Source organism: Phalaenopsis equestris, unplaced genomic scaffold (assembly GCF_001263595.1).
Source record: "Phalaenopsis equestris unplaced genomic scaffold, ASM126359v1 Scaffold231779, whole genome shotgun sequence".
NCBI lineage: Eukaryota > Viridiplantae > Streptophyta > Magnoliopsida > Asparagales > Orchidaceae > Phalaenopsis > Phalaenopsis equestris.
In genome coordinates this window covers 164796-176250 of record NW_018249748.1, presented here as the reverse complement: position 1 = coordinate 176250, position 11455 = coordinate 164796, and the positions used below count along the sequence as shown (strand labels likewise).

General features: G+C 32.5%; 1 long non-coding RNA gene across 3 annotated transcripts; it reads right to left on the bottom strand.

Moving 5' to 3' along the window:
• Nucleotides 1-1254: 1254 nt before the first annotated feature.
• LOC110038164 lies at nucleotides 1255-11230 on the bottom strand. 3 transcript variants are annotated; one of them, XR_002295403.1, is made up of 3 exons: nucleotides 11100-11230; nucleotides 4208-4350; nucleotides 1255-1788 (listed from the first exon to the last, which is right to left on the bottom strand). It is a non-coding gene; the product is annotated as an uncharacterized LOC110038164 (long non-coding RNA). The 3 variants fall into 3 exon arrangements; XR_002295404.1 differs by lacking the exon at nucleotides 11100-11230 and adding an exon at nucleotides 7211-7661; XR_002295402.1 differs by lacking the exon at nucleotides 4208-4350 and adding an exon at nucleotides 2268-2376 and having other exon boundaries at nucleotides 1259-1788.
• Nucleotides 11231-11455: the final 225 nt, after the last annotated feature.

The following is an 11455-nucleotide window of genomic DNA, read 5'->3' as shown; positions in this document are numbered from 1 at the left end:
ATAATTAATATATAGTATTATTTTTATATATTAATATTAGGGATGTCAGCTCGTCGTTCGCGAACAGCTCGTCGTTCGGTTCGTGTTCGACTCGTTCGTTAAGAAACGAACACGAGCTTATTTCAAACAAACTAAATTTTAAACGAACCGAACACGAACACAAGCTTTGTTCGTTCGTGTTCGGTTCGTTTACACCCCTAGGTGTGCGGACAACAGCCCGGATGCAGCGAGGGCGGACGGAGGTCCGTCCCCTCCTCCGCTACATCCGGGTTATCGTCTGTACATTCGGGGTGCAGATGTAATATTTTTTCCATGTGATAACCTGGCCAGAAATACCAAGGCCCCATCCTGACAGCGATCCTGCATGGAGCAAGAATAATGCTCCTGGGTCAAGCTGACTCCAAACGATTTGAATAAGTAAAAGAAGGATGGAAGCAACCCAAGCAACATAAATAAAATTGCCATGCCGCGCCATATTTTACACTGTTTTAATGGGAAAGAAGCAGATCCTTTGCACCAAAATGCAAGACAAATTAGTTATGTAACTTCTAACATTGGGTAAATCTGAAAGCAGTAAGAGTCTGCTGAATAATTATTGAACATCTGATTAAGAGCAATCTTTTAAGCAACGCCCAAATTTCTGTCACATTAATACTGCCGTGATTCTCTTAAATATGAAATATTTCTTAAAGATAACGGTTTTCATAATGAGCCTAATGATTTAAAACCAACAGATTCTAGTCAATGAATTGATAAATCTTTTTAAATCGAACATGTTCAATGCCCCCAGTTGCTTTAAAACCAATAAATGAGCCTAATGATTTAAAACCAATAAATTAAAAAGCTGTGAAGGTACGACTAAGCAGGAAAATCGGTGTTAGGCAGGAAAAAAAGGGGCATTAACATACATGCCACTTGATTCCTATGCATTTACATATCTAAAACCCAAACTTCAATTTATGCCACCTTATCTAAGTATGAAAAAGGTGCGTTTCACTTTTTAAAAGTTAAAATGGTGGTATTTTTGAAGTGATATGAAAGATTTAGGTGGTATGAATGTAAAAAAAAGTAAAATTTAGGTTTTAGATATGTAAATACATAAGAATTGGGTGGCATGCATGTAAGTGCCCTATATAAATGCCCCTTATAGATAGAAAGATTAACATACAAAACACGCAATTCTTATATATTTAGGTATCAATCACCTAAATTTAAATTTTTACATACATGCCATCTTACCCCTGCAAAAAAACGTTTTCACTTTTTAAAAGTAAAAAATGACAGCATTTATGGTGTGGTATGAAACATTTGGGTTGTATTAATGTAAAAACAAAAGTTAAGATGCCAGATAGGTAAGTACAGCATTTTTGATGTGATATGTATGTAAATGCCGCTTCTAGTTATTCTTTAAGACGGCTTCCCTCAACCAAATTTCTATTTTAGACAAAAAAAATTACAAATTAAATGAGATATTCCAAGTTTTGCACCAACTTTTTTGGGCTAACAACAGAAGATACATATGGTATGATTTCTCCGGAGCAAATTTATAAAGATATTTACCTGAGTAAGATCCTGTGAAATTTCTCTATGCCGATTCAATGTGTGAGAAAGAATTTCTGAGCCTCCTGATGAAACCCAAGTTTGTATTTGAGAATTAACAAGTTGGAGTTGTTTCAATAGTCATTCTAAGCTGGAATCGAGATCAAATTCTGTGCCATCGGACTGTATTGAAACGAGCCTGTGATATTGATTCAACTGCTCATCCAGCTGAGCTTCAAGTTTCCTGGCCTAAAAAGATAGAGGAAAGGTTTTTAAATGTAAAAGATGAAAATGGTAAGATATTATTGCATGCCTCGTCTTGTTCTTGGCAAATTTTCCATGAAGCAAACGAGATTAAAATGGAAATGAATTACAGATGGGAATTTATGTACATACCACTTAAATTTTATGTATTACATGTCTAACACCTAAATTTCATTTTTTTGCATTTACACTCCCTAAATCTTTCGCATCATATAAAAATACCGTCATATTGTAAAAAGACAACCTTTACTTCCATCAATGAGTTGGGCAACAATCCTTTTGATCAACAATCCATTTCATGACAATATAAGTAGACTGTTTATCAATGGGATCAGAAATCAAAATAAAGATTCTCAGTCACAATGCAATCAGAAACACGGACCAATTATTTCATCATCATATCCCATATGTGAATTCTTCTTTTTCTTAAGAAAAAAAACAAAAAAATGATTAAAAAAACTTACTATAAGGAGATCATCAGAGACCTAAATTCAACAAACATCACGGAAGGATAAATCCATCATATTGTTGCAGTTTTCTCATCACTTGATCAGCTTCAAATAATCGCAAAGACTGTATAACAAAAAACAACAATTTATGAAAATGAAACAACGCAGATCTAGTTTTGAGAAAATAGTTTAAAACCAGAAAGGGGCAACAAGAAGGCAATGAAGATCCCGAAGCAAATCGTAGCTTTGAGGAAAACTGTGACGAATTGGCCCTTAGTCCTCTTTTCCACTTCATATATACTGAGGGAATAAAAATCCTAGACAAAATAGCACTGACGTCGGCCAAGGACCGTGCATGGGTAAGGTGGCATATATGTAATAATTGATGTATAGCTGCTCTAGATGGGTAAATACATAAGATTTGAGAGGTGAGAATGTAAATCTTCTATTACAAATTTATTTTCCTTCAAAAAGGATAGATAGAAATTGAGATGAGATAAACCTAAAAATGACCACAATAATTGATTTGACATGCTAAATGGTTATACAGGTCATGTCATGTTCGAGTTACAAGTTGAAGACATCAGATTCATGTTGACTTTCTTTAATATACAAGTCTAATTCGACTCAAACAATCAGGCTAGATTCAGATCAAGCAATTTCTTATTGTGTCAATTTTAGGTTAAAGCTGCACCTAATTTGACACCTGCTACTTTCAATATTAAAATTCATCATCAAATGAACCAAATGCACAAAAATGTAGATGAAATAATACAATGAAAGTAACCGATTAGAAGTGATAATTAAATATTAATACAACACTCCGAACAAATTTTCTAAAAACTTGAAATTTTCTTTTTTTTTTAATGTCATCTATCATGTAAAAAAATCAATCAGAGTGGATCTTTATATCAATCCTAAATGTGACACGACATAAAAATGAGTCCAAAACTTCTGTAATGGCTATTTAAGAGAAGCATTATTCAATTACAATGAATAAGAATTCAATACAATTACAAAGAAATAAATCAGGGTCGATCTTTGCATCACATGTTTTATCACAAATGAGTACTCACATGGATCAAGTAACACCCTTATAGATTAAAACCCAAGCTGGTTGTTTTCCTTGAAATAATATTGTTCGTTTTTGTTTCCACAACTTTCAATAAGAGTAAAAATTCATGAATTCCACTCCAAAAGTATTACTTTTTTTCATGCAATTCATGCATTCATAATCACGAAAAAGAAATGCAAAACTACAATATATACTGAAAAACATAAAAGCGAGTAGGAGGAGATGCTTATAAATTGTAAACGCTTAATTAAAATAACAAAGGAGAGATAGCCAAACTCTCAAAAAAAGACGACCTTAATTTTGAAAAATCGACCTGATCCTAACGAAAATTCATATTTTGCTCAGAATAAATAAAATTTTCTTCTCATTGACGCATAAAACGCCTCTGAAGCCTGACATGCGAAGTGAATTTCATATTTCATCACAGCAAACTAGGAGGAAAATCACAAATTTCCATAAAAACAATTGAAACAAATAGCAATGCTATACAGAAAGACGTTTTTTTCTTCCATCTATGAGTTGACAACAAACCTTTTAATCAACAATCTATTTCATCACAATATAAGTAGGCTGTTTATCAATGTGATCAAAAATCAAAATAAATATTCTCAAAACACGGACCAATTAATTCATCATCATATCTGATATGTCATTTCTTCTTTTTCTTTAAAAAAACAAAAAATGATTAAAAAAACTTACAATAAGGAGATCACCAGAGACTTAAATTCAATGAATTTCACAGAAGAATAAATCCATCAGATTGTTGTAGTTTTCTCATCACTTGATCAGCTTTAAATACTCGCAAAAACTATATAACAAAAAAACGCAATTTATGAAAATAAAAGAAGGCAGATCTAGATTCGAGAGTATATTTTGAAACCTGAAAAGGGCGACAAGAAGGTGGAGAAGATCACGAAGCAGATCACAGCTTTGAGGAAAACCGTGACAAATTGGCCCTTAGCCCTCTTTTCCACTTCATATATATTGAGGGAATAAAAACCCTAGACAATATAGCCTTGGCGGCTGCCGAGAACCGCACATGGGTAAGGTGGCATATATGTAATAATTGAGGTAAAGGTGCTAGATAGGCAATACAAAAGATTTGAGTGGTGAGTATGTAAATCTTCTATTACAAATTTATTTTCCTTCAAAAGGGATAGAACAAAATTGAGACAAAATAAACCTAAAAATAACAGAATAATTGATTTGACATGCTAAATGGTCGTACGAGTCATGTCATGTTCGAGTTAACAAGTTGAAGACATATCGGATTCATGTTGACTTTCATTTACTATACAAGTCAAATTCGACTCAAACAATCAGGCTAGATTCAGATTAAGCAATTTTTTATTGTGTCAATTTTAGGTTAAAGCTGCACCTAATTTGACACCTGCTATTTTTAATATTAAAATTCATCATCAAATTAACCAAATGCACAAAAATGCAGATGAAATACTACAATAAAGGTAACCGAGTAGAAGTGATCATTAAATATTAATACAATCCTCTGAACAAAATTTCTAAAAAATTGAAATTTTCTTCTTTTTTATGTCTTCTAGCATATAAATAAATCAATCAGAGAGAATCTTTATATCTATCCTAAAGGTGACACGACAATAAAAATGAGTTCAAAACTTTTGTAATACTATTTAAGAGAAGCATTATTCAATTACAATGAATTAAAATCCAATACTCTCTTCAATTACAAGACAATAAATCAGAGTGGATCTTTACATCACATGTTTTATCACAAATGAGTGCTGACAAGGATCAAGTAACACCCTCATGGATTAGAACCCAAGCTGATTGTTTTACTTGAAATAATATTGTTCGTTTTTTGTTTCCGCAACTTTCAATGAGAGTTAAAATTCATAATTTCCAATCCATATTTATTACTTTTTTCTCATGCAATTCATGTATTCAAAATCACAAAAAGAATTGCAAAACCAACAATACAAACTGAAAAAACATGAAAGCCCATAGGAGGAGATGACTATAAATTGTAAACGTTTAACTAAAAGAACAGAAGACAGATAGCCAACCTCACAAAAAAATACGCCCTTAATTTCAAAATCGACCAGATCCTAAAAAAATATTCATATTTTGCTCAGAATAAATGAAATTTTCTTCTCATTGACACACAAAACGCCTCTAAAGCCTGACATGCGAAGTGAATTTCATATTTCATCAAAGCAAACTATGAGGAAAATAACAAATTTCCATAAAACAGTTGAAACAAATAGCAATGTTTTATTGAAAGATGAGGATTTCATCCATCTAATAGTTGGCAACAAACCTTTTGATCAACAATCTATTCAATGAAAATATAAGTAGGCTGCTTATCAACGGGATCAGATATCAAAATAAAGATTCTCAGTCATAGTGCAATCAGAAACACGGACCAATTAATTCATCATCATATCCCATATGTTATTTCTTCTTCTTCTTTAAAAAAACAAAAAAAACGATTAAAAAAACTCACTATAAGGAGATCATCAGAGACTTAAATTCAATAAACATCCCGGAAGGATAAATCCATCAGATTGTTGCAGTTTTCTCATCATTTGATCAGCTTCAAATATACGCAAAAATTGTATAACAAAAAATGACAATTTATGAAAATAAAAGATGGCAGATCTAGATTTGAGAAAATAGATTGAAACCGGAAAGGAACGACAAGAAGGAGGTGAAGATCATGAAGCAGATCGCAGCTTTGAGGAAAACCGTGACCAATTGGCCCTTGGCCTTCTTTTCCACTTCATATATATTGAGGGAATAAAAACCCTAGACAATATAGCACTGGCGGCGGCCAAGGACCGTGCATGGGTAAGGTGGCATATATGTAATAATTGAGGTATAGGTGCTAGATAGGTAAATACATAAGATTTGAGTGGTGAGTATGTAAATCTTCTATTACAAATTTATTTTCCTTCAAAAAGGACAGAATAAAATTGACACGAGATAAACCTAAAAATGACCAGAATAATTGATTTGACATGCTAAATTGTCGTACAGGTCATGTCACGTTCGAATTAACAAGTAGAAGACATCGGATTCATGTTGACTTTCCCTTTAATATACAAGTCTAATTCGACTCAAACAATTAGGCCAGATTCAGATCAAGCAATTTCTTATTGTGTCAATTTTAGGTTAAAGCTGCCCCTAATTTGACACCTGCTACTTTCAATATTAAAATTCATCATCAAATGAACCAAATGCACAAAAATGCAGATGAAATACAACAACAAAGGTAACCGAGTAGAAGTGATCATTAAATATTAATACAATCCTTCGAACAAATTTTCTAAAACATTGAAATTTTCTTCTTTTTTATGCCTTCTATCATATAAACAAATCAATCAAGTGGATCTTTTATCCATCACAAAAATGACACGACAATAAAAATGAGTCCAAAACTTCGGTAATACTATTTAAGATAAGCATTATTCAATTACAATGAATAAAAATCGAATACTCTCTTCAATTACAAAAAAATAAATCAGAGTGGATCTTTACATCACATGTTTTATAATAAATCAGAGTGTACAAAAAAATAAATCAGAGTGGATCTTTACATCACATGTTTTATCACAAATGAGTGCTCACAAGGATCAAGTAACACGCTTATAAATTAAAACTCAAGCTAGTTGTTTTACTTGAAATAATATTGTTCGTATTTTGTTTCCGCAACTTTCAATGAGAGTTAAAATTCATAAATTCCAATCCAAATTTATTACTTTTTTCTCATGCAATTCTAGCATTCAAAATCACAAAAAAAAACTGCAAAACCTACATTACAAACTGAAAAACATGAAAGCCCGTAGGAGGAGATGACTATAAATTGTAAACGTTTAATTAAAAGAATGTAGGACAAATAGCCAACCTCGCGAAAAAAGACGGCCTTAATTTCGAACTCGAAGAGATCTTAACGAAATATTCATCGCTTGCTTAGAATAAATGAAATTTTCTTCTCATTGACGCACAAAACGCCTTTGAAGCCTGACATGCGAAGTGAATTTCATTTTCATCACAGCAATCTATTAGAAAATTAATAAATTTCAGTAAAAACAGTTGAAACAAACACCAATGCTATACAGAAAGACGACCATTTCTTCCATCTATGAGTTGGGCAAAAAACATTTTGATCAACAATCTATTTCATGACAATATAAGTAGACTGTTTATCAATGGGATCAGAAATCAAAATAAAGATTCTCAGTCACAATGCAATCAGAAACACGGACCAATTAATTCATCGTCATATCCCGCATGTCATTTCTTTTACAAAAAAACAAATAAAATACTCACTATAATGAGATCATCAAAGACTTAAATTCAATAGACATCACAAAAGGATAAATCCTAGTTTTCTCATCACTTGATCAGCTTCAAATAATCGTAAAAACTGTATAACAAAAAACGACAATTTATGAAAATAAAAGGCGGATTTAGATTCGAGAAAATAATTTGAAACCAGAAAAAGGCGACAAGAAGGCAGTGAAGATCACGAAGCAAATCGCAGCTTTGAGAAAAAGCATGGCAAATTGGCCCTTAGCCCTCTATTCCACTTCATATATATTGAGGAATAAAAAACCTATACAAGATAGTACTGACAGCGGCCAAGGAACGCGCATGGATAAGGTGGCAAATATGTAATAATTGAGGTATAGGTGCTAGATAGGTAAATACATAAGATTTGAGTGGTGTGTATGTAAATCTTCTATTACAAATTTATTTTCCTTCAAAAAGGATATAACAAAATTGAGAAGAGATAAACCTAAAAATCACCATAATAATTGAGTTGACATGCTAAATGGAGATACAGGTCATGTCATGTTTGAGTTAACAAGTTGAAGAAATATCGGATTCATGTTGACTTTCCATTTAATATACAAGTCTAGTTCGACTCAAACAATCAGGTTCGACTCAAACAATCAGGCTAATCAGGCTAGATTCAGATCAAGCAATTTCTTATTGTGTCAATTTTAGGTTAAAGTTGCACCCAATTTGACACCTCCTACTTTCAATATTAAAATTCATCATCAAATGAACTAAATGCACAAAAATGCAGATGAAATACTACAATGAAGGTAACCAAGTAGAAGTGATAATTAAATATTAATACAACACTCCGAATAAATTTTCTAAAAAATTGAAATTTTCTCTTTTTTTATTCCTTCTATCATATTAAAAAATCAATCAGAGTGGATCTCTGTATCCATCCTAAATGTGACACAACAATAAATATGAGTCCAAAACTTCTGTAATTCTATTTAAGAGAAGTATTATTCAATTACAATGAATTAAAATTCAATACTCTCTTCAATTACAAAGAAATAAATCAGAGTGGATCTTTACATCGCATGCTTTACCACAAATGAGTGCTCACAAGGATCAAGTAACACCCTTACAGATTAAAACCCAAGCTGGTTGTTTTACTTGAAATAATATTGTTCCCTTCTTGTTTCCACAACTTTCAATGAGTTACAATTCATAAATTCCAATCCAAAAGTATTACTTTCTTCTCATGCAATTCATGCATTCAAAATCACAAAAAAGAGTTGCAAAAACTACATTACAAACTGAAAATCATGAAAGCCCGTAGGAGGAAATGATTATAAATAGTAAACGTTTAATTAAAATAATGGAGGATAAATAGCCAAACTCTCAAAAAAAGACAACCTTAATTTTGAAATAGACCAGTTCCTAACAAAATATTCATATTCTGCTCAGAATAAATGAAATTTTCTTCTCATTGACACATGAAATGCCTCTGAAGCCTGACATGCGAAGTGAATTTCATATTTCATCACAACAAACTAGGAGGAAAATCACATAATTTCCATCAAAACAATTGAAACAATTAGCAATGCTATACAGAAAGACGACCTTCTCTTCCATCTATTAGTTGGCAACAAACCTTTTGATCAACAATCTATTTAATGACAATATAAATTGATTGTTTATCAACGGGATCAGAAATAAAAAAAAAAAGATTCTCAGTCACAATGCAATCAGAAACACGGACCAATTAATTCATCATCATATCCCATATGTCAGTTCTTTTTCTTTAAAAAAAACATAAAATGATGAAAAAGCTCACTATAAAGAGATCATCAGAGACTTAAATTCAATAAACATCACCGAAGGATAAGTCCATCAGATTGTTGCAGTTTTCTCATCACTTGATCAGCTTCAGATATTCGCAAAAACTGTATAACAAAAAATGACACTTATGAAAATAAAAGAAGGCGGATTCTACATTCGAGAAAATAGTTTGAAATCGGAAAGGGGCGACAAGAAGGGGTTGAAGATCGCGAAGCAGATCGCAACTTTGAGAAAAATCGTGATGAATTGGCCCTTACCACTCTTTTCCACTTAATATATATTGAGGGAATAAAAACACTAGACAATATAGCATTGACGACGGCCAAGGACCGCGCATGGGTAAGGTGGCATACAACAACAACAAAGCATGGGTAAGGTGGCATATATGTGATAATTGAAGTATAGGTGCTAGATAGGTAAATACATAAGATTTAGTGATGAGTATGTAAACGTATGTAAATCTTCTATTACAAATTTATTTTCCTTCAAAAAGGATAGAACAAAATTGAGATGAGATAAACCTATGACACGAGATAAACCTAAAAATGACCAGAATAATTGATTTGACATGCTAAATGGTCGTACAGGTCATGTTATGTTCGAGTTAACAAGTATAAGACATCGGATTCATGTTGACTGTCCATTTAATATACAAGTCTAATTCGACTCAAACAATCAGGCTAGATTCAGATCAAGCAATTTCTTATTGTGTCAATTTTAGGTTAAAGCTGCACCTAATTTGACACCTGCTACTTTCAATATTAAAATTCATCATCAAATGAACCAAATGCAAAAAAATGCAGATGAAATACAACAACAAAGGTAACCGAGTAGAAGTGATCAATAAAAATTAATACAATCCTCCGAACAAATTTTCTAAAACAATGAAATTTTCTTCTTTTTTATGTCTTCTATCATATAAACAAATCAATCAGAGTGGATCTTTATATCTATCCTAAAAGTGACGCGATGATAAAAATGAGTTCAAAACTTCTGTAATGCTTTTTAAAAGAAGCATTATTCAATTACAATGAATTAAAATCCAATACTCAATCCAATACTCTCTTCAATTACATCAATTACAAAAAAAAAAAAATAAATCAGAGTGGATCTTTAAATCACATGTATCACAAATGAGTGCCCACAAGGATCAAGTAACACCCTCATAGATTAAAACCTAAGCTGGTTGTTTCAATTGAAAAAATATTGTTCCTTTTTGTTTCCGCAACTTTCAATGAGAGTTAAAATTCATAAATTCCAATCCAAATTTATTACTTTTTTTCTCATGCAATTCATGCATTCAAAATCACAAAAAGAATTGCAAAGCCTACATTACAAACTGAAAAACATGAAATCCAGTGGGAGGAGAAGACTATAAATTGTAAACGTTTAATTAAAAGAACGTAGGACAGATGGCCAACCTCGAAAAAAAAGACGACCTTAATTTCGAAATCGACCAGATCCTAACCAAATATTTATATTTTGCTCAGAATAAATGAAATTTTCTTCTGCTCATTTATATTTTGCTCAGAATAAATGAAATTTTCTTCTCATTGACGCACAAAACGCCTCTAAAGCCTGACATGCGAAGTGAATTTCATATTTCATCACAGCACTCTATGAGAAAAATCACAAACTTCCATAAAAACGGTTGATAAAAATACCAATGGCTCGCCGACGAGCACCGGTTAGCATGCCGTCGGTGCGACCGAGAGAAAGGGGACCGACCGAGAGAGAGGCGCGACGGGGCGACGGCGCGACAAGGAGCTAGGGCACGCGATGGGGGGCTCGGGAGCGGCAGGCGTGCGTTTTATAGGGATTTTTTTTTTTAATGTAACTTTAAATATATGTGGATCTGGATGTTTGGGACGCGCTCGCATGATTCGTTTAATCATCTAAGATCATCTAGACAATTTTGTCGATGAACGAGTCAATTTCACTCTTTACTAGGTGAACAAGATCTGTTGGTATGATCTAAACCTTTCACTAGAAAAAAAAAAATTTAATGACCATCACTTAA